We start from the raw sequence: 24,733 nt of genomic DNA, 5'->3' as shown, positions 1-24,733 counted from the left end.
GGAGTCATGAGCACTTTCCCGGTGCTCTGCATTCACGTTTAGGCTCCTGAGGTGCGCATCACAGACTATCTTGACATTCAATGAATGAAACCCCTTCCTGTTGATGTATGTTCCAGTGGTGCCTTCAATGCAACATGGGTTCCATCGACGGCCCCAATCACTTTGGGAAATCCAGCAATTCTATAAAATGCAAGGGCCATCTCCTTTTGATGGTGAGGGGACAAGTAAAAGTCTATGAACTCTGAAGCCCTACGGAAAATGGCATCTGTGACCTGGTGAATGCAGGCCAACGCAGCAATCTGGGAGATGTTGGAAATGTCACCAGTGCCTGCCTGAAATGACCCACTTGCAAAGAAGTTCAGTGCTGTGGTTACCTTCATGTTCACTGACAAGGCAATGTGGGTCTTCGAGCGTGTTTGAAGATCCTCCTTTTACATGTCACATAGTCGGCCGATTGCCTCTTTACTGAAGCGCAGCCTCCTCACACACAACTCCTCTGACAGCATCTCAAATGACAGCCTCTCCCTGTACACTCGCTGGGGTGGGTAGTAGTTCCTCCTGATCAGGAGACGATGATGGTTCCTCAGTCTTCTTTCTCGTTCCCTGGCGTTTCCAATTCTCTGATGCACAATTGCACCGAAGATCAGGGCAGCAATCTCAAAGGGCATGTTTCTCCCTCACAGGCTTCTTCTTTAAACAGATGAAGTACTTGTAAGGAAAAAATGGAATGAGTTGTAAAAGTAATTTTAATAAAGTGAGGCCTAGAAATTCATTGATGCCACTTTTGGGCACTAAAGTGGGGCGTCCGCTAAAGTTTGCGGCCGCCGCCAAATCGATGCCACTTCTCCGATATTCATTAGCTTCGCCCTAGGAGTTCGGGCGAGCGCTAAAACTGCTGCTGGATGCCTCTCTTTGGGCGCTAAGCCGGAGGTGGTGATCGATAGCGCCGAGGCCGGGCGCAGCGCAGGTGCGGCCATCTCGTGATTGACAGCAGACACCCTGGCGCCGGCCAGCTCTTAAGGGGGAAGGGTCGACTGTGTCTGCTGCCACGCCCTGGATAGTGGAGCCCTCCAGCTAGGCCTGAACACTACTGCTGGACCCAAATAGTGCCTGAAGACATGGAGAAGGCCCGTGAACGTGCGCAGTGCTTCTCAGAGCGTGATCTGAGTGTGCTGCTTGCTGCTGTGGAGAAGAGGCGCCATGTTTTGTACCCGGACAATGGCAAGAAGGCGACGGTCCGCGTCTACAGGAGAGCCTGGAGGCATGTCGCCAGCAAGCTGTCAGCCAACAGCGACGTCCCCAGGACCGGTGCCCAATGCTGCAAAAAGTTAAATGACCTCACACGCATTGTCAGGGTGAGTACCCTTTCCAGTGACCTCCTCATCCTTGCATGTGCACCTCACATTATGGGCAAAGGGACCTGAAAGCTCTAATGGCCAGCCTTCATCCAGCAGCTATGGGACAGGCATGAGCATCAATTGCACATTCTGCACTTAACACACTGGCCAAGCTATTCCACCATGGGAGGCATTACACACCAGATCATGGCGACACACTGGCCAGGCTATTCCACCATGGGAGGCAGTGCACACAAGATCATGGCGACACACTGGCCAGGCTATTCCACCATGGGAGGCAGTGCACACAAGATCACGGCGACACACTGTACTTAGAGGCCGTCCTTTCTCTTGCAGGCCAAGCTGGCGAATAATCGCAAGAGCCGGACTGCGACCGGGGGAGGCCGACCCCATATCCAGCCACTCACCGACCTGCAACATCGCGTGGAGCGCCTCATGGGTGGCCGGGTGATTGGGCCCGTTGCATGTGGAGATGCCGACCCTGTTCTGGGCACCAATGGTAAGGACATCACCTTTTGCACCTCTCTCGTCCCACTTGCGCATCAGATCTACATCCTTTGCCACTGTCCGACCAATGCGCTGAATGCCACCACTCATGCATCCCGCACTGACGCCCTCTCCTCACTCTAAAGCTACTCTTGTGCCTTCCTGCTTTCAGATGGTGAAGAGGAGGTCCCTGAACTTGCCAGTGACAGACCCTCCGAAGAGGAGCAGGAGGAGGAGCAAGAGGAAGGCGGCCCATCAGGGGAACCCTCAGCCGCGGCCACCCAGGCCAATGTAGGGGACACGTCTTCCCTGGAGGGCAGCGTGGCGGAAGTGTCGAAGGGGAGGGGAGCTCCTGGGACCTGCGGGCTGCAGAAAGGCGGGAGGGGGGTGGAAGCTCGGCGGCCTTCTCCCCAGAGGGGGGATGCGTCGGAGGGGAGTCCAATTGCTGGGCCCAGCGGCCTCCAGCAATGCAGGAAGGGTCGGCCAGCTCGGCGGCCTTCTCCCCTGAGGGAGAGTCCGGCCTCCAGTCAGGAGATGCTCTTCGCCGAGGAGATGGAACGCCTCGAAGACTTGTCCGCGGACTCGGAGCGCCGGCACACGGAGCTCATGGCGGCAGTGGCACGGTTGCCTGAGTCCATCGATTCCCTCTCTCGGAGTGTGGCCGAGTTCGGGCCCTCAGAGGCCACCAGTCGGGCGGAATACCGGGCAGATCAGGCAGCGAGTCGAGCGGAATTCGGGGCAGCTCTGTCAGCGACTGGCCAGGTGATCAGTGGTGCCGTCCAGTCACTGGCTGCTCTGATGCGGTCAGTGAACAGGTCAACACGGGCACTCACTGCTGCCACACTCGCTGTGTCAGCCAGGCATCGCCAGGGCACCCGGCGCGCTGCAGCAGCACAGCGGTCTGTCCCTCGGCAGATTGGTGCGCATGCTGCAGTGCTGGCCCGGGCGAGTGCCAGTGTCTCAGGCGACCAGCGAGCGCCTGCCATCCGCCAGCTTGCCGCCATTCCTCCAGCCGCCACTGCCACTCCCCCAGTGGAGCTGCCAGGAGCTGCTGCAGCGACTGATGCTGGCCAGCCACAGCTGCAGCAATCAACAGCCGCCCGCTTGACGGCCAGACCTCGACTAGGCCGACCCCCAAGGGCATCTGCCGTCACGACATGTGCCCCTCAGGAGCCTGCCCCCAGCCTTGCAGCAGCCAATGGCCTTACTTTGAGGCGGAGCAGCAGGGCGGGCAGGGGCCACCCAAAGATGGCCAAGGCATCGCCCTAGCGGGTCAAATAGTCGAATGTGTGGCCATTTGTGTTTGTTTCTTGAGGCCGAGAATTGGATGTTTGTTTTTTGAAGGCCGATGATGTGATGTTTGTTTTGGACGAAGGCTGAGAATGACGGCCATTTTAGTTGCCCTATTTTGTTAATCCTCTCCAGGTTGTGGGAGCGAGTAATGTGTTTGAGTGTTTTTTGGGGGTTTCGTCTGTTTTTGGTTTTCATGTGGGAAGTGCCCAGAGTTTGTACAATAAAGCATTTTATTTATTCACATTGTCCATGTTTGATCTTTGAAGTGTTTGTTGCCTTAACCGGCTGAGGGCTTGCGGAGCGGCTGCAATCATGTTCTATCATTGGCACAAGCCATTCCCTGACAGGGGGCCTAGAAGTGACGTTCAATAAGCCGCCGACGGGCGGCCCTTGGACCTTGTGCGTCCCTCCTGGGCTGGTACTCCTCGTCCTCGTCGTCCTCATGCTCCTCCTGCTCCTCCTCCTGAGGTGGTGGTCCAACGTGAGGTGGCAGTGCCTGAGTCCTGCGGATAGCCAGGTTGTGCAGCATGCAGCAAACGATGACGAATTGGGAGACTCGATCCTGCGAATACTGGAGGGCTCCCCCGGAGCGATCGAGACAGCGGAACCGTTGCTTGAGCACGCCGATTGTTTGTTCTATGAGGTTCCTCGTCGCTTGATGGCTCTCGTTGTATGCCTCCTCAGCAGTGGTCGTGGGCGCGCGGAGCGGGGTCATGAGCCAGGTACACAAAGGATAGCCTTTGTCCCCGATAAGCCATCCTCTTGGGGGAGGCTGTGCCTGGAACATGTCAGCCACAGTTGTCTGTCGCAGGATAAAGGCATCGTGGCTGCTGCCTGGAAAGCGGGCATTGACAGCTAGGATGCGCTGCCTGTGGTCACACACCAGCTGTACATTGAGGGAATGGTAGCCCTTCCGGTTGCGGTAATCCTCGGCATGCTCAAGAGGTGCCCGCAAAGCCACATGTGTGCAGTCAATGGCGCCCTGCACCATGGGGAAGCCCGCTATTCTTGCAAACCCCACTGCACGCTGCTGCTGCTTGTCCAGGGTCATGGGGAAGGAGATGAATTGATGTCTCCTTCTGAAAAGGGCTTCGGTCACCTGGCGGATGCAGCAATGCACGGCGAACTGGGAGATGTTAGCAATGTCCCCAGTAGCGGATTGGAAGGAGCCGGAGGCATAGAAGTTGAGAGCCACCGTCACCTTCACTGCCACCGACAGAGACGTCCTGCGCATCAGCTGTGGCTGCAGATCTCTCTGAAGCAGCCGGCAGATGTCTGCAACCACCTCCCTTCGGAATCGCAGCCTCCTAACACACATCGCGGCAGACATGGTCAGATAGGAGGTCTGCTGGCGGTATACCCTGCGTGGGTAAGGCCTCAGTTGGCGACGCCTGTTGCCCCCTCTGCGTCTAGCCAGGGCTGCCACTCTCTCACGGCGTCTGTAAGCCCTTCTGGCATAAGGCTGAAATTCAGCGTTGCCACCCAATGCAGCCCCCATTATATGCTGGCAAACACTGAGCTCTGAATGAAGGCAAAGATAATTGGTAAGCTCTGGCCTGAGCCAAAAATACCTGTCCAAGTGTTGGTCCAAACCAGTAAACTCTCCTCCTTGGTCTCTGTCCAAAAAACCGTTGCACAAGAGTGAATGCTGCAAAATGGCTGGCCTTTATACTGCTGGGTAAGTGCCCTTTAATTTGCGCTCCCCCCGGCCCGGCTGGGCTGTGTACCGTTCCACTTCACAGTCGCTCGGGCCGCCCGGCGCACAATGGGCCGGCGCGAGTGAAGTTCCGGTTTGGGGCGCACAAAGGGCGTTGCACTATTAAATGACGTCATGATCTGCGCGCGCAGCAGGGCGCGCTAAGACTTTGCGCCGGCGCTAAATGTGTCCTGAAGTTGGGGAGAGGCGCAGATCGCGCTGCGCCTGGGCGATAAGCGCCTAGCGCTCGAGATCTACTCCTCCTAAGGTGCTAACGGCTGGCGTGCCTGTAAGGGGGGTTATCTTACACCCAGGTAGTCCTGGGTACCTCAGGCTGATGTACAGTCCCTGAGGAGTTTGGGGCTTTTGACTGTTTATAGCAAATCACAGTCCTCAGAGAATTTCTCTGAGTAAGTGCTTCTTGGTTGTTTATACCAGATACAACCCCAGGCAGAGTTTCAGCCTGTCCCACTTAATCTAACTGCTCATTCCCAATTGCAGCTCATCCCCCAAATTACTGGCGTGAGGTTTTGAATCCCACTTCCCCCACTACTCTACAACGCGAATTACAGCTTGGACATTTGTGACAGATTCAAATTGCAGTAACCAGAAGCAGACACCGGATAAAAGATACAACTCACTTTATTTGGACACGTGAAACACAAGCAAGGCAATAATCTCAGTACCGAACTCCACACAGCACTTCCCACTGAAAGTTCCTTGATGTCTTTAAACCTGAACAAGTTCTTAAAACAGCACCTTAAACATAGAACTTTAAACTTAACCAATCGTTCTGGGAAGGGAAAACATAGGGTGAAACCGAACTAAAATGACCTTAAACCCTATTCCTATTACCACAAGCCTCCCATCCTCCTATCACTAAGTGGGGTGATCCTCATTGAGGAAAGCTCATACTCACAGTCCCCTTCCGTACGGTTTTGAAAACGCTTTCGGTCCGGAACAGCGCGCTTTTCTCCCCCCTCGCTCTCCGGTCTCTGGTTCCGATGCCTCCGTGGTCCGCGGGCTTCTTCTTCCTTCCTTCTCGTCGGGCGTTCCTTCGACTCTGCCTCCACACGCACATGCTGTCTGTGAGATTCTCACCCCAGTTATACTGTATCTGGGCTTGAGAGTCCTTTGTCTTTAGATACCAATAATGGTCCGGTGATGGCTGTCCCTTTGTGTCCGGTCCGGTGCTCAAAGTGTGAGTAGGTGCGAAGTGTAGACTAGATTGTCCGTTAATCCTTTTCCTTTGTCTTGTTTGGCTTTGGAAGCTCCTGGCTCTGACCAGTCTGTTCCCTCTTTGTGAGGTTTGTTTTGGGTTGAGCTCTTGCCCTGTAGAGGTGTTGCATCTGGTGTTTTGGGTTGGGGTGACCAGGGCCTTTAGATGCTAATGGCCCCCAGTTCACCCTTCCTTCTGGAATGTTCTGTCGGTTGAGAATGATGTGTTGCCTTTTTAAAGAAAATGTTTTTCATGGGATCCAAAAATTCCTCCTTTCCGGGGTCCGGGGACCCCTTCCAACTCTGGGTAGAGGTTCTCGTATGGCCTCTCCCCAACTGGGAGACCCCCACCTTCCCCTCAGCTTAAACTAGAAATTACCACGCACACACAATTCAAAATCACACAGTTTAAACAGGTTTCTGGGGAAATGCCCCCTTCTTAGCTCGGGCAATCCGCAGCTTTCTGGGACCCTGCTGTGTCCTTGTGATCCTTGTGACCCTTACATGCCCAACTGAATTTCTAGGCCTGAGTGTCTAGAAAATCACGTCGGGCTATGGTGGGAAACGTGCGGTATCAGATTGGGAACTCACAATGACTATCACGGCCCGAGATGATTTTCTAAGAACTTTAACATTTTCACAAAGTCATACATACAATTTTTAAAGGGCATGGAAAAGTTAACATATAACTAATTGATATTTTCTGGCATAATCTTTTAAAGCTTCAGTAAATGTTAAATAATTCATTTTTAAACAGTCATTTTCACATTTAAGAAAATGAAATCTAATTCAATAGAATGATTACCTTGCACACAGCAAGAGTTGCTCTTTATAACTACACTACTTGAAACAAGATCCAAAACAATTTTTATCAAATTAAAGTTGATAAAAACTTACCTCAGGCTTTCTACAAAGAACTTTGCTCACTTTCACAATAAAAAATGTTCCGTTTCCAAGCCCACTGCTGAAAGAGTTCTTCTTCCTGCAGCTTCCTCGGTAGAATGCAGGCTGTACGCCTACTTTTACTCGGCGCAGCTGTTTCGAACGTACCTGGGCTGAAGCATTTGAGAAAAAATCAGAACTTTGAGCCGTAGCGCTGCCTATCCTATGCACGCGTTTAATCTGTCAAGTCCAGTTGAGTATTTTCACCTTTGATTGTTCCTTTCCTTGTCCTTTTCCATAACAGGGAACAAGTGCCCATTTCCAGCGCATGCGCTGTGCATGCCTGAAACCGGCATTTCCGATGTCCCTACAGGTGAGTACACAGTGCGTACCCACCCGTAGGGATCGGAATATCTGGGCCAATGCTCTTTTGAAGCGCCTTGGGATGTTTTATTATGTTAAAGGCACTATATAACTGCAAGTTGTTGTTGTTCTTGTCTACCCTATCGAATACCTTCATAATTATCAGTTTACGTAGAAGAGGGCAGATTAGAGGCCACTATAAGATTCAGAAGCGGCGGAGAAATGGATTTCAGCCCAGGGAAAATGGATTTCTGGCTAGGACCCAAACAGCAGAAAAATAAACCTGTAGAACATAAGCTCAGCAGGTAATAGCAGCACACAGTGGATGGGCTGTAGGCTAGACAAAGTTACCCTAAAATTTGAAGCAACTAAATAGCAGATCAGAGTCACAGTGACTGAGTCTTACACTGTAGTCTCTAATTTTGGATGCTCTTCCTTTCCCAACTCCCCCCCCCCCCCATAGGAATATGTATAGTCTGTACCTGAACTATCTCATCTTTGAAGGCCTCCCATTGCTCATTTACTGGTTTACCTGCCAATCTTGGTTTCCAATCCATCTGGGACAGATCCCTTTTCAACTCACTGAAATTAGCCCTCTTCCAGTTAAGTATTTTCACCTTTGATTGTTCCTTTCCTTGTCCTTTTCCATAACTACTCAAAACCTAATGATATTGTGATCACTGTTTCCCCATTGCTCTTCCACTGAAACATACTCCACTTGCCCCACTTCATTCCCCAGAACTAGATTCAGCACTGCTCCCTTCCTCGTTGGGCTCAGAACATGCTGATCAAGCAAGTCCTCTTGTACACATGTTTGGAATTCCTCCCCCTCTTTGCTATGTACACTGTTGTTTTCCCCAGTCTATATTAGGATAATTGAAGTCCCCCATTATCACTACTCTATAACTATTGCATCTTTCTGTTTACAAATTTACTCCTCCATCTCCTTCCCACTATTTGGTGGTCTATATTATGCAGCCAGCAACTCTCCTGCTCCTTAACTCTAACCAAATAGATTCTGTCTTAGAACCCTCAAGCACATCATCCCTTTCGAGGACTACAACAGTATCTTTGATCAATATTGGCACCTCCCTCCTTTTTTCTTTCCCTGTTCCTCATGAATATGTTGAAGCCAGGAATGTTAAGTTTCCATTCCTGCCCTTGTTTGAGTCAGGTCTCCATTATTGCCACTATATCATAAGCCCATGTGGCAACTTGTGGCTACAGCTCATCAAAGGTGGAAATGTAAGTGGCTCAAGAAGACATTTTGTTATAGTAATTAAACTAAACTTTATGATTATTAATTATTAATGGCCTGAAGCTTAATTCTATTCTTTTTGCAACTGCACAATATGTGATTGATTTGAGAATGTCAATTGTGTATAAATTGTACATGCAATTCAATTCAATGTATTAAGTTTATGTCCCCTTGTTCTGGCCACTCCCACCAGAGGAAATAGTTTCTCTTTGTCTACCCTATCAATTCCTTTAATCATTTTAAACACCCCAATTAGATTACCCCTTAATCTTCCATACTCAAGGGAATACAAGCCTAGTCTATACAACCTGTCCTCATAATTTAACCCTTTTTGCCCTGGTATTATTCTGGCGAATCTGCACTGCACCCCCTCCAAGGCCAATATATCCTTCCTGAGATGCAGTATCCAGAACTGAACGCAGTGCTCTAAATGGGGGCTAACCAGAGCTTCTAGTGATTTCTGTACATGTATCCCTAAATCCCTCTGCTCCTCCATAGTTCCTAGTTTCTCACCATTTAGAAAATAATCTGATCTATTTTTCTTAGGTCCAAAGTGGATAACCTCACATTTCCCCACACTGAACTCCATCTGCCACAATTTTGCCCATCACTTAATCTATCAATGTCCCTTTGCAACTTTCTGCTCCCATCTACACTATTTGCTGTGCCAACTAACTTGGTGTTGTCAGCAAAATTAGATATAAGACTCTCTATTCCTTCATCTAAGTCATTGACAAATATAGTGAAAAGCTGAGGTCCCAGTACAGATCCCTGGGGGACACCACTAGTCACCCTCTGCCAATTGGAGTACATGTCCATTATCCCTACTCTCTGTCTCCTACCTCCGAACCAATTCCCTACCCATGTCAATAGGCTGCCTCCAATTCCATGCGCTCTCATTTTTGTTGACAGACTCTAATGTGGAACCTGTAATATATGTGGGTAGAACAAATGAAGGACAGAGACACCATGAGTTGCTCGTCCATGTGCTTGCTTTACTAGGCAAGAGTGAACTGAGCATGCTCATACTAAACCATGTGATAAACCATGTGCACTGCTTTCCCCTTAAAAACATGTACATATTCCCCTCTCAAATACAACAAAACTATGGTCCCACCTTTCCCAGCATTACATGTACCACATAACAAAAACTCCTGGCTTTTTTTCTTTTAAATCAACTACAAATGTTATAAATGAACTACAAATCCTACAACTGAATGACAAATCCAGTTTACTAACAGGTTTGCTGAGCCTTCCTGATCTCCTTAAAGAAGGTTTTGCTGTTGAACCAGTTTGCAGGCTGTTTTGTTCTGGTTCCGAACTCAAATATTATCCTGTTTCTATCTCAGACTTGGTTGAAATTTGTGCTTCAGTTATTGAAGTCTGACCTGAGTCAAACTCATGCATGTATTCATGATCAAGTGGTTCAAGATCACGGTCCAATCCAGGCCAGTAAACAAAGCTTCTTGCAATTGATTTCATACTGACAATCCCTGTATGTTCAGTATGAAGTTCAGCCAGAATTCTATCTCTCAAAGAAGTAGGTACCACCACTCTGTTTCCCCACTTGATACAACCTTGCTCATAAGGCAATTCAGTATGACGGTTATGGAATGGTTTCAATACTGTGTCCATACACTGATCAGTCCATCCATTCAAGGTGTTTTCATACACTCTTTTCAGTACTGAGTCTTTTTGAGTTTCATCTGCAATCTCAGTTGCATTCAAGGGAAAGTCTTTGTCAACTGCACCTAGTGTGAAAATCTCACCTTCGCTCCCAACACGAGTCCTCACGAGGCAACCTGAAATTGTGTTTTACTTTGAAGTGCGATATTCAATCGTGTAGTCATATTGTGACAACAACACTGCCCAACTCTGCATTCTTGATGTGGCCATTGCAGGGATGGCAGATTTGGGCCCCAATATTGCTAGGAGCAGTTTGTGATTAGTTATCAGGGTAAACTTTCTGCCGATCAGGAACTGTTGTAATTTCTTGATTCCAAACACTATGGCGAGTGCATCCTTTTCAAATTGCGCGTAGTTTCTTTCACTCTTTGTGAGGGTTCGCGATGCGAATACGATTGGTTTCTCTTGGCCATCAACCACTACGTGGCTTATGACAGCTCCCACACCATACCTGGAAGCATCACAAGCTAACTTAAGCTCATGCTCTGTGTCGTAGTGCACAAGTAGAGCTAGAGAGACTTCTCTTACAAGCATTGTAAGCTTCCTATTGCTCTTTCATCCACTTCCACTGGACATCCTTCTTGAGGAGCTCGTACAATGGAGCTAACATGCTCACTAACTCAGGTAAGAAACGTGCGTAGTACTAGACCATTCCAAGGAAAAATCTTAACTCAGACATGTTCTGTGGCTTTGGAGCATTGATGACAGCATCAACCTTTTCCTTCACTGGTTGCAAGCATTTGCATCAACTTTCAGACCAAGGTACACAACCTCGGGCTACACAAAAGCACATTTGCTCCTTTTCAATTTGACATTGTGGGCATTCAACCTTTGAAGTGCTATGTCTAACACTTCTAAATTTTCTTCCGCGCTGCTTGTTGCGATCAGCACATCGTTTTGATTGCATAAGCAATTTGGAACTCCTTGCAAAATCTTATCCATTGTAGCCTGGAAGATTTTGGGGGAGGACTTTACATCATACAACAGCTTAGTGTATGAGTACAGTCCCTTGTGTGTGTTGATGGTGAGATACTGTTAACTCTCTTTGTCAACAATCAGCTGAGCGTAATCGTACGACAGGTCAAACTTGGAGAAAACCTTTGACCCAGAGAGTGCTGCATACAAATCTTGGGATGTAGATAACAGGTACTGCTCATTGTCAACTGCTTGGTTGATAGTAACTTTGTAGTCACCACACAAGCGTAGAGTTTTGTCTGCTTTGGGCACTACCACAATCAGGGTAACCTGTTCACTTTTGTTAGTTTTTACTAGCACTCCGTTCTCTCTGAGCACCATTAGCTCTTCCTCTACCTGCCTTTTCAATGCATAGGGGACTGGCCTTACCTTACAATAGACAAGCTTCGTGTTGGACTTAATGCAGATATGTGCGTCATAGCCAGTGATGCCCTCATAACTGTCTGTGAATATGCTTTTGTATTTCTTCAGCATTGTGTCAAGTCGCTTCTTTGAAGCATCTACACTGAGGACGTTTTCCCAGTCTAGTTTTAACTTTCTCAACCAGTCTTTGTCTTTGAGAGCTGGCCTGTTGTTGTAGCTCATTACAATAACAGGCAGCTTTACTGACTGGCCATTATGCTGAACTGTACATTCAATTTATCCACATGTCTCTAGGATTTCTCCGGAGTAGCAAGCTGTTGAAATATGGCCTTGCTTCTGGCAGTGAAAACACTTCACATTTCTACACATTACCTGGACTACACTTCCTCCCACCCCGCTTCCTGTAAGGACTCTATTCCATTCTCCCAGTTTCTCCGTCTCCGCCGTATCTGCTCCGACGATGCCACCTTCCACACCAGTGCTTCAGACATGTCTTCCTTTTTCCGCAACCGAGGATTCCCCTCTACCGTGATTGACACTGCCCTCGACCGTGTCGGTTCTATCTCCCGCACTTCTGCCCTCACCCCTGCCCCTCCCTCCCGGAACCACGATAGGGTTCCCCTTGTCCTCACCTTTCACCCCACCAGCCTCCACATTCAATGGATCATCCTCCGGCATTTCCGCTACCTCCAAAGTGATCCCACCACCAAACGTATCTTCCCCTCCCCTCCCCTTTCAGCATTCCGCAGGGACCGCTCTTTCCGAGACACCTTAGTCCACTCCTCTATCACCCCAAACAGCCCTTCCCCTTTGCCCGGCACCTTCCCGTGCAAGCGGAGGAGATGTAACACCTGCCCCTATACCTCCCCCCTTCCCACTGTCCAGGGCCCCAAACACCCCTTCCAGGTGAAACAGCGATTTACTTGTACTTCTCGCAATCTAGTATACTGTATTCGCTGCTCACGATGCGGTCTCCTCTACATTGGGGAGACCAAACGCAGATTGGGTGACCGCTTTGCGGAACACCTCCGTTCAGTCCGTAAGGGTGACCCCGAGCTTCCGGTCGCCTGTCATTTTAATTCACCGCTCCATTCCCACTCGGACCTCACCGTCCTTGGCCTCTTGTATTGTTCCACGGAAGCTCAACGTAAACTCGAGGAACAGCACCTCATCTTCCGATTAGGCACTCTGCAGCCTTCCGGACTCAATATTGAGTTCAACAATTTCAGATCATAACCTCGGCCCCTATTTCATTTTTTCTTGTAATTTTTCCACTCCTTTTCCCCCCCCCCCCACCCCCTTTCCTTTTGTTTCTCTCTCACACCTGGCAGCTATCTCTTGCCCTGCCAGTACACTTTACACCTAATCACAGCCTATTACCATCTCGTCTAGCTTCTAATACCTTTTATTGTCTCTTTTTACTTCTTTTGTTTCTTTTATTCTTTTGTCCGATCGCAGCCCTGCCTCCGATCTATCTTTTCTTTCCAGTTTTGAAGAAGGGCTCGACCCGAAACGTCAACTCAAATTTCTGTCCACGGATGTTGCCTGATCTGCTGAGTTTTTCCAGCATTTTCTGTTGTTATTTCACATTTCTGTATTGGCAGGACTGTGGTGAATGATTTCCATTGCAGCGATAACAATTCACTGAACTACTCTCACCGACATGCTTTTGACTCGGTCTCACATCTTTAGGCTCGGCGGTGGCTTTGTGACTGTATACCTCAGCTGCACTAGTGACTTGAGTTGGACGGAGCTCCCTAGCATTCTTAGACGCCATCTCTAGAGATAGGGCAATTTTGCATGCTATGTCAAACGTTAGGTTCGGAGTGTTCAGTAACTTGGACTGTGTGCGCTCATCCGCCAGTCCACACACAAATGTATCTCGCAACGCACGATCCTAAAATGTACCAAAGTTACAGTAAGTTCTTAAGAGCTACAATGTACTCACTCATGGTTTCATTTTGTTTTTGGTTTCTGGTACCAAAGCTCTCTGCTATATCAAATGGCTTTGGGTCGAAATGGTCCTCAAGTTTCTCGACAATGTCTTCAAACGACGGATCCTTCACTTTCCCTAGCGTGAGTAGGTTTGTCAATGTTTCGTAGACATCTGTACATGTCTTGTATTCTACCAAATATGTCCTTGAACACCTGCCACTGCTCATCTGTAGTTTTATCCATTAATTGTTCTGCCCAGTCTACTATGGTCAATGTAGTGTCCGCGTATAAATAACACACGGACTGCAGGAGAACGGTAATAACAGGTGTTTACTGAACAGAGGGTATGCTGGAACTAACTGTACAAATTACTACACGGTGTTATATACAGGTGTGGTCACTACTGGTACTGCAGTATACAGGGGCTGTAAAAGATAGTTCCTCTCTTAAAGGTACATACATTACAATTCCTCCCCTTTTAGATAAACAGTACATAACATTCATTTAACAATTAAATAATAACTAATTACAATTACAATTTTCTTTGTACTATATACATCAGCTGAAAGTAATCATTTATAAATTCAGTCTTTGAGGAGGCTTCCTGATCCTGTCTGGATAGCGCCTTTCTCGAGTATCCTGTTCTTGCAGCGGAGTCGATTCTGGCTCATTGTCATTGGTTGGTTCGTCAGCTTCCAATACCACTGATTCTGAGGTAGATGCAATCTATACTTCGGGTTCATCACCAGGTGCGTATGATCGTGGCATGGGTTTGACTTGTTCCTGTGACTCTAGAATCTGGTCAACATGGCGTCTCACGATGCTCTCTCCAACATCCACTGTGTACATTAGTGGTCCCTGCCGTGTGCATATCGTTCCTGGCTGCCATTTTTCTGTTCGGTAGTTGCAGGCCAAGACTGGTTGCCCTATCTTGAAGCTCCTGGTTGGCTTCTCATTGATGTGCTGGAATTGCTTATTCTCAACATCTCGTCTTATGTTTGGTTTGAGCAAATCCAGGCGACATCTTAACCTTCGGTTAAAGAACATCATGGCTGGAGCTTGGTTGGTGACTGCATGTGTCGCATTCCGGTAAGCAAACAAGAAATTATCCACCTTGTGTTGCAGTGGTATGTTGTCGTTATACATCGCCTTTATTGCTTTTTTAAAGGTTTGAACAAACCTCTCAGCTAATCCATTTGTGGCTGGATGATATGGGGCGGATGTGTAATGCTTTACCCCATTATTCCTCAAAAAACCTCCGGAAATCCTCGGACACAAACTGTGGTCCATTGTCGGAGCAAATCTGTTCTGGCAAGCCATTCCTGGCGAAGATGGTCCACAGGACTGCAATAGTTTTCTCCGTGGTGGTGGAGGACATTTTGATGACCTCTGGCCATTTCGAATGTGCATCCACGGCGATTAAAAATATTGAGTCCATAAATGGACCAGCAAAATCAATGTGTACCCATTGCCATGGAGATGAGGGCCACTCCCATGGGTGTAGCGGGGCCTGTGGTGGAGCGTTTTGGACTTTCTGGCATCCTGTGCAGCTCTTGGTCATTTCCTCGATTTCTTTATCGATTCCCGGCCACCACACAAACGCCCTGGCTAGGCTCTTCATTTTTACCCCTCCCAGATGACCCTCATGAAGCTCATTGAGCACTCTATCTCTCAACTTGGGTGGAATTACCACTCGGGATCCACACATCAAGGTCCCCCCGGCACACTGACAGCTGTTCTCTCCTTGGCGAGAATGCTGGCAACAGTGAGTCGCCATGTGCTGGCCATCCCTTCACCGTCAAATCATAGACCCGAGAGAGTGTCAGGTCATTTCGGGTTTCCTTCTCTATACTTGAGTTTGTAACAGGTAGACATTCGACTATGGTCAAATGGAATATCTCAACAGGGTCCACTGCAGGTTCTTCCTCCACCGTAGGCAGCGGCAGGCGTGACAGCCCATCAGCATTTCCATGCTGTTTCATGCCCTTGTACTCTATTTCGTATTGATGTGCCCCTAGAAAAAGGGACCATCTTTGCAGCCGTTGCGCCGTCATCACCGGAACGCCCTTCTTTGGGTTAAAAATGGAGACAAGAGGCTGGTGATCAGTCAGTAAGGTGAATTTCTGCCCGTGCAGATAGTGATTGAACTTCTTCACCCCCCACACCAGGCTGAGGGCCTCCCTGTCAATCTGGGTGTAGTTACGCTTGGCTGAGGTTAACGTGCATGACGCGAAGGCTATTGGCCTCTCTGAACCGTCAAGGAATTTGTGCAACAGCACCGCTCCAATGCTGTAGGGAGACGCATCACATGCCAACCGAATTGGTAGTGTTGGATTGTAATGGGCCAATACTTCTTTTGAAGTGATTAGGCATTTACATTTCTGAAAGGCACGCTTACACTCATCACTCCATTTCCATGCTACTCCAGTTTGCAGCAGGGCGTTCAGTGGGTGCAGAATTGTAGACAAATTTGGCAAGAACTTACGGTAGTAGTTCACCAACCCGAGGAACGACCTCAGTTGTGACACATTTTCTGGTGCTGGAGCCTTGGCTACTGCCTCAATCTTGTCTGGGGACTTATGTAACCCCTCTTCATCAATCACGTGGCCACAATACGAGATTTGTTTCCTGAAAAACTCGCATTTGGGGCGGTTGGCTCGTAGCCCATATTCTTGTAATCTAGTGAGCACCTGCTCCAGGTTGGCAAGGTGTTCACTGTCATTTTCGCCCATAACCAGGATGTCGTCCAAATAACACTGGGTCCCCGGGATCCCTTGCAGGACTTGTTCCATCGCCCTCTGCCAAATAGCCGGAGCTGATGCTACCCCGAATACCAGTCAGTTGTACTGGTAAAGACCTTTGTGAGTGTTTATCGTGGGGTATTTTCTAGATGCTTCTTCTACCTCCATTTGTAGATACGCTTGGGCCAGATCAATCTTCGTAAAGCGTTTCCCTCCAGATAGTGAGGAGAAAATATCTTCTATCCGCGGAAGTGGATATTGTACTGTATGAAGGACTGGGTTCACAGTTACCTTAAAGTCCCCACAGATGCGAACCTTCTTCGGCTCCCCAGGCGTGCTGCTCAATGATTTCTTCATTACAGGAACGATGGGCGTGGCCCACTCGCTCCAGTCCACCCGAACGCTCCAGACTCTCCAGCTCTGCTTCGACGGCTGGGCGGATCGCATACAGTACCGGTCTGGCCTTAAAAAATTTTGGGTTTGCGTTATCTTCAATTTTTATCGTTGCCGTTACACCTTTTAGAGTCCCAAGTCCTTGCTGGAACACCTCTTTTGCGTCAATTAGAATTTTTGACAGTCATCCAGGTATGACGTCGTCATCCATTTTGTCAGCCACAGTTAGCGCCTGAATGGAATACCAATCCAATTGTATTTTTTGGATCCATTCACGTCCCAATAATGGTGGTCCTCCATCTTGTAGTATATATAGATACAGTTTGTGTGTTTCCTTGCTGTTGTATTTAACGGGCACCCTTATTTTTCCTCTGGGGTAGACTTTTTGCCCCGTATATGTCTTCAAGACAATGGACATGTCCTTCAAGGGTATGTGTGAGAATAGCGGCTCATAGTCTCATCGATTCATGACTGTTAGGGCTGATCCTGTGTCCAATTCCATCTTTACTTGGGACCCTGCTATCATGAGGGTGACCCAAATGGTTCGGTGATCCTCCTTTGCGATCACATTGTATAACTTTAGACAACTTAGTCTCCTGCTCCCGGAGTCATTATCACTCTTCTGATCTTCTGAACTACTGTCCGTCATCTTTTGTACTTTCTTGTACTTTTCCTTAGTAGTTCTTTTAGTGTTGATTTTCTTTCCCGACCTGCAGACTCGTGCTATGTGTCCCACTTTTCCACATTGCCTGCATACTTTGTCCTTAAACCAGCAATCCTTCTGGTCATGGGTTGTTCTGCCGCAGCGATAGCACTTTTCTGCTCCATATGCCATTTCATTGGTGCTATATTCTTGCGGTTTCTGTTGTATTTCTGCAGCTCCCTGTGCTGCTGCTTCGTAGGATACTGTAACGCTGAAAGCCTTTTCTAGCGTAAGGTCCTTTTCCGAAAGTAGTCGTCTCTGGGTTCCTTCACTCTGGAGCCCGCAGACAAACTTATCCCTTAAGGTATCTGCCAGTCCTGCTCCGAACTGGCAGTGTTTCGATAACTTGCGTAGTTCCGTAAGATAGTCAGCATTACTTTCGTCTTTGTGCTGATTTCTTTTATGGAACTTGAATCTTTCTGCTGTCAGCAGCGGTGTAGGGTTTAGATGTTCCTGTAAGATATTGACAATCTCTTCAAAGCTTTTCTCCATTGGTTTAGCTGGGGTAATTAAATTCCGCAATAGGCCGTACGTTCTCGCGCCCATTAAATTCAATAATACCGACGCCTTCTTTTCATCGGCCACCTCATTTGCCTTGCAGTACACTTCAATTCTTTCCACATATGTGGTCCAGTCTTCTATTTCGTTGTCGAAAGCAGTGATGCTGCCACTCTTCGGCATCTTGGGTGGTTTAAAATGGCGCCTCCCGCGCTTTTCCTTCTTCCCCAATGGATTAAAATGGCGCCTCCCGCGCTTTTCCTTCTTCCCCAATGGATTAAAATGGCACCTCCCGTGCTTTTCTTTCTTCCCCCGCTGCTGCCAATGCTGCTCCTAGCGTTCTAAATAGTAATGGCAGCGCCCCGCGGCTTTCTGCGCGTCTCTCTTTTGTTAATTAATTTTCTTAGTTTTATTCTTCTTCGACGCTGTCCACTGCGCGTCTCTTTTCCTTCCCCCTTTTTTATTTTCTTTAACGCTGCCCGGCTCTTGAGCACCGTCCGCGCCCTGTGCGCTCCACCCTCTCCCTCTCTTTTCCTTCCCGACGACGCTGCTCGGCCCCCTTGCAGAGCCGCTCGATCGAGCTCTAGCCCGCCGCAGTCCGGGAAGGGTCAGCGCAGTACCTGCTACCAGCCCGATTTGCTGGAACACCTTGACTGGAGAGCCAAGCCCAACTCTCCACAGCCTCCCCTGTGATTCTCTGAACTCCGATGGATCACTGGGCGGTTGCCCGCGGTCGACGCCCATTGCTCTGGCTTCGACCTCCAAGAAGCTTCTTTTCAGGGATGGATCCCCGTGAGGTGATGCAGCACTGCAGGTGTGTTTGAACCTGCTCGTCGCCACTGTAGTGTCCGCGTATAAATAACACACGGACTGCAGGAGAACGGTAATAACAGGTGTTTACTGAACAGAGGGTATGCTGGAACTAACTGTACAAATTACTACACGGTGTTATATACAGGTGTGGTCACTACTGGTACTGTAGTATACAGGGGCTGTAAAAGATAGTTCCTCTCTTAAAGGTACATACATTACAGTCAATTTCTGTCTCATCCTTCAAAGTCTCCCTTACCTAAATTTAAAACCTTGGTTCATGACACACCCTTTGCCCTCTCAACCCTAATGTCAGGTTCAATCAGGTTATGGTCACTGTAAGCTAAGTGCTCCCTTACCATAATATTATTGACTAATTCAGGCTCATTACTCATCACTAAATCTAATATGGTTCCCTTCACTCCACCAACACCCAGCCGACATAGTTTTTTAAGGTCAGGGCACTTTGCCTATTTTTGTCAGGGTTTTCAGTGTCTCTCAGGGAAGGGAGCAGCGAATAGCTGCGACATACCTCAGAGGCCAGCCATAGTGTAGCACAACAGGCAGCCTTTGCACTAGGCCAGCAGTTTGAATTTTTAACAAAATTTTTTAAAGAGAACTAATTCAGCTTGGCCAATTAATTGCTCCCCCCCCCCCCACTCAATGGTCCTTTAATTTTAAATCCTTCTCTCACCAAAGCAATGCCGTCACACCAAAAATACACAGGCATTCCTTGCTTCCAGTGTTGCTGGGGAGAAAACCGATGTCTTTTAATGTATTTCTATCATTTGTATGGTATTCAAATAGGCCAGCCCATATTTGGATGAATATTCTACGTCCCACACCACTTCTGGTGGAAAATCCCAGAATTTGTGGGGAGAGGGGGGAATGGGTTGTCAGCGGTTACCAGGGAAAATCCGGCATGCAAGTTTCTACAAGCAGGCATGAGTGAAAAGGTGCCAAGGCATATTAATAAATATCCGAGATCGGTAAAGCTAATGGATCACAGAAAACATGGATTCAGAAAGAGAGAGAGATCCACTGCAACAGTTGGTAAAAGATTTCTGTATCTAGGAGAAAGGCTCAGTCTGCACAATTGATATATTAGTTTGATAGATTGGGTATTCCTGGCGTGATGGCATTATTTTAGGGAGATTTAGATTTAATGTAATCCCATTCTTTAAAACTTATTTAAGAAGTCAACAGAGGACGATAGGCTCCTGCTCACTGTGAGTGCCAGTAGGGGTAACTATAGCACTCATATTCTATGCAGCAAAACCTGGTCAAAGCAACTGTGCGATCAGTTAACAACGTTTTTTTACATAGAAACTAGGAGCAGGAGTAGGCCATTCGGCCTCTCGAGCCTGCTCCGCCATTCAATACAATCATGGCTGATCACCCAAACTCAGTACGCTGTCCCTGCTTTCTCCCCATACCCCTTGATCCCTTTAGCCTTAATAGAAGTCAGAAGTGGGATTTGAACCCACGTCCCTAGAAAGGGACCAGAATTCACCAACCTTTGGTAAGGTAAGGATTAACAGTCCTTAAGTGCGGCACCTTAGACCACTCGGCCATCCTGACAGCTGTTGTTCAAGCATTGCTTCATTGCTCAGATGGACACAACAACAACAACTTGCATTTTTTCATTTATATTACACCTTTAGCATAGCGAAACATCCCAAGGCTCTTCACAGGAGGATAATCAGACAAACATTGCTGTTATACACCACGCCCATTATTCACCCCGCCCATTAAACCCTGCAGGGGCGCCAAAATTCCCCTGATCTTCAGCGCCTCCTCCTCTGCATTTGTGAGCCGGGAAATATGTGGAGGGCCACCTCCAGTTCTCTCCCTCCCCCCTGGTGTTCTGTGCTCTCTTCTCCTGCAATGAGGGAACGAACAGACCTATGAGTGAGAGTAATGGCACTAAATAACACCACAATATACAAAGTCCCACAACCATATCAAAAAAACACTTAAGACTTCAAATAAACTACTTTTAACCAGAACCCGAAAACTTCTTCAATAAACAAGTAATACCAGTTCAACGCCAGTCCTATTGGCACTCTAATAACTCCTCGTCTTCACTTGATGTTATCCAACCATATAATGTCATAATCCTTATCCACAGTCTTCAACACAGTAATGGCATGTGTTCACCCAATGGATGGAGAGCATTTGGTGAGGGTGACTATCAGGGAGAGGCATGACATTATATAAGGATGAGGGTGAGTGGCAATGGTGGATGGATAGATGGGGGTGTGAGGAAGTGCATAGAATGAGAAGGATGGGTGCGTGTGTTAGGTAAGTGGGTCTGCATTGATATTTTGTGTCTGAGACATAGGGGTAGAAATTTGGGCAGGCCCAGTTTTGAGTGCAGGGTGGGAACAGGGTAGATTCCCTCACTTGAATGGTGAGGACCAAGGCCCCCCAATACTTGGCCTCAGGTCTCATTTCAATGTAGCTGGAGTGGTGCCAATGAAATCAGTGGAAATAAAAATCGTGAGATGGTAAATGGCCTGCCAATTCACTATCACCCATTTTATACTGTTGCCCAAGGTCAAATTCTACCCCGTTGTCTCCAAACTATGCCATAATTCTTTACACAGATGCTTGCTGCTTTTTAAATTGCATTCAAATGGCATTTCCTGCTTGCTTAGCTTTCAGAATCCTAACAACCTAATATAACCCATATGTTAGCCTGTATCACACAGAGTAAATTCATCGTACTATCTGTATTGTTAAGCTATTTTTCCTCATTTCACACCAAATGTTCTAAACCTTCTGCCAATTCATGACCAATTTGTCTGCAGTTTCTACAGTTCCTCCTTTACTGCAGCCCACTATGCTAACCATCCCATGATATCCTTTATCCAAACCAAGCTGGTCACTTATATAGTACACTATCCCACACTCGTGATGCTGAGCTCCTGGTTGTTCAGCATCATCAGAATCTGTGTGTGGCCACGCCCCTGCTGCCATTCCATGGCCAGTCCTTTCTCAATTTGGCATTGGTCAGCAGGATTTGTTGCAGTTGGTAATTGACTATCTGCATATTGAGTGAGTGGAACCCCTTTCTATTCAGGATATTCAAGGGCACAACAGTAGGAGCCCACAGTGCTATGTGGGTGCCATCTATTGCCCAAAAACATGATACAACTGAATAGCCCTGTTGTAGAATCATAGACTAATACAGCACAGAAGGAGGCTATTCGGCCCATCCTGCCTGTGCCAGCTCTTTGAAAGAGCCATTCAAATAGGTCAACTCCCCTGCCCTATCCCCATAGTCCTGCAAGTTTTTTCCCCTTTAAGTATTTATCCAATTCCTTTTTGAAAGTTACTATTGACTCTGCTTCCACCGCCCTTTCAGGCAGTGCAATCCAGATCATAACAACTCGCTGCATAAAAAAATTCTCCTCATCTCGCCTCTGGTTCTTTTGCCAATTACCTTTTTTTTTCCCTGTGTCCTCTGGTTTCCGACCCTTCTGCCACTGGAAACAGTTTCTCCTTATTTACTCTATCAAAACCCTTCATGACTTTGAACACTTCTATTAAATCTCCCCTTAACCTTCTCTGTACTAAGTCATGCTGCTGCCTAGAAGTAATCCCACAATGAATGAATTCCACAATTCTACTGAACATGGTGTCAGTAATCTGTCGCATGCATAGCATGCTGGCTTATGCTATATAAGTCCCTAGTTGCAGCTTGGAAGGCTGCTATAGCATAGGAGGTGAGACCTAATGGAGGAATTGATAGCTAATGGAGAGAGCTGTTCTGTTACTTAATCGGGGCTGCTGGTCATCATGCAGAAGGTGGCATAGCTCCTCCAGGGCTTCCTTACTGAAGGCAGAGGTCCCACTCATTCCCTTATAAGATCCATGGCTCCTATATTTTCATTATCTGGGTGGGGGTTGTTAAGTCTGTGGGTTGTATTATAAATAATCACAGACTCCACTGTTAACAAAATAAAACACGTCTTTACTATTCAGAGGCTCGGGCGATTCTGCCCTAGTTAACGTATCACAACCCTTATATACTGGTGTGGTCACTATCGGTATTACAGTATACATGAGCCAATAGATAGTGCCACCCTAAAGTAGTGCTCTTAAAGGCGAACGGTTACATTCTATAGTTCCCTTAAAGGTAAACGGTTACATACACAACACTCCTCCCTTCCTAGCTTATTACTTACAGAATCCCGTTAAACATACAATCTTCAACTTTATATAAACAGTTTGCAGATATACTCTCGATGGAGTCAACGTCATATAACAATTTACAGATATACTCTCAATGGAGTCAACGTCATATAACAGTTTACAAACATACTCTCAGTGGAATCAGTTTACAGGTTCAGTCTCTGTGGGAACAGTTCATAAATTCAGTCTCTGGTATTAATTCGTTCCAGACAGCATCCTCCATAGCCTTTTTTTTTTTTTTAACAGCTTTTACTTTCGTCCTGTTGAACCAGCAGTGCGGACTTATACAACCCACTGGCTGTCTTGATAATGTCCCTGGATTTTTTTTACAAATTTAGCACCTTTCGTAGTGTTCGGACTGAGGTAGTAGAAGTAATAATATTTTAAACAGTTATTATTTTCTGCTTCTTCTTTTTCTTTTCTGCCTTTTTGAAACTCTCCGAGCTCTTTTCCCGGCTGCCATCTGTAGCGCCACCAACTCTCTATGTTCCTTAGACCTTAAGTGCTTCCTCAGGATTTCAGCACTTTGGGAGTTCCCATCACAATTTGGGCAGACCACATCCTCATAACATTCGGTGTCACTCAACAGGTCAAAACCCTTCTTCAAGCAATCATATTCATCCTGCTCTTCCTCGGATGTCTGCCCTTCCTTCCCTCCTGGCCTCATTTGTGCGTTCAATCCTTTCCCTTCCTTCAGGGATTTCGTTATCAGGCTATTTAATCCTTCTACTGAAGTAGCTGTTTCCCCATTCTCCTGTTCCCCTGGACGTAATTCAGCGTACTCCTCCATTTCATCCATCATTTTCTCCAATGCTTTCATCTTCTCTTCCTCTTGTACTTTGGCTTCCAGTGCTTGGAGAAGTTGCGCCTCGATGCTCTCTAGCTCATGTTCAGGGCCCATTCCCAGTTGAAACTGTTCTTCAAGTCGGTCAACCTCGGTAATTGCCACCTCATATTTGTCTTCGGCTTCCTTCCATATTTTTATGAGTTCTGCCATGTCTTTCACCTCTACATCCTCATCTATGTATGGAACTTCTACCGATGAGTCTGTCTTGGCCCTGAGCTCCTCAAGAATTTCCTGCAGCCTTTGGACTTCTTGCTCATGTTCAACCTTTAGTTGCTCATATACTTCCAACGAAACTAGCTTTTCGGAGGTTGCTGAGTTAACCCCCTCCAGAATTGTAGTCTGGGCCTGTTCATACTGTTTTTTCAACTTCTCGCACTCTGCTTGTAAGGAGTCGTAGAGAAGAACTGGAATAAAATCCTGGCTTCCTGAAGATTCCTCTTCATTTGTTTCTTTCGCAATTTCCTGTTGGAGTTCAGCCAAGGCTGCTATGCTATCTGCCTCTCGAAGTCTCACTGCCATCAACTCTTCTTTATTCTTGCAGTCCATCTCAGCCATTTCCCGTTTACTTTCATTTAACTGAGTGAGTAGTCCCTTATTTTGGGCTGAGAGATATTGCACCTTCTCATGTAGACCCTTGCACTCCTTCTCTGCTTGACATAGCTGATTACCGCTGATTTGGTTCTGCGTTTCAAGTTCCAACATCCTTTGCTTAGCTTCTTTCAGTTTCGCCCCTATAAGCTCCTCTTGCAACATGGCCACATTATTCTCATCAGGTAAAGAAGCGTTTCTCTTTTCCATGTCCAAGATTTGTTTCTGCATCTCCTTAAGAGCACCCTGTGATTCAACTTCTCTTAACTTTGCCTGCACTAGCTCCGTCTCTAATTGCAGAACAAAATCCTCAGTGCAGCGTGATTTGCCCTTCTGCTGTATCTCTAGATCATGCAAATATTCTAACCCCTGAACATCATCAGGGAGATGTGATCGGTAATTGGTCACGATGGCTCTATGGTCGCTCTCTGCTTGAGCCA

The sequence above is a fragment of the Somniosus microcephalus genome, chromosome 9 (assembly GCF_052327205.1).
Source record: "Somniosus microcephalus isolate GS21.2 chromosome 9, FLI_Smic_1.0, whole genome shotgun sequence".
In the NCBI taxonomy this organism is placed as follows: domain Eukaryota; kingdom Metazoa; phylum Chordata; class Chondrichthyes; order Squaliformes; family Somniosidae; genus Somniosus; species Somniosus microcephalus.
This window is presented reverse-complemented; position numbering follows the sequence as displayed.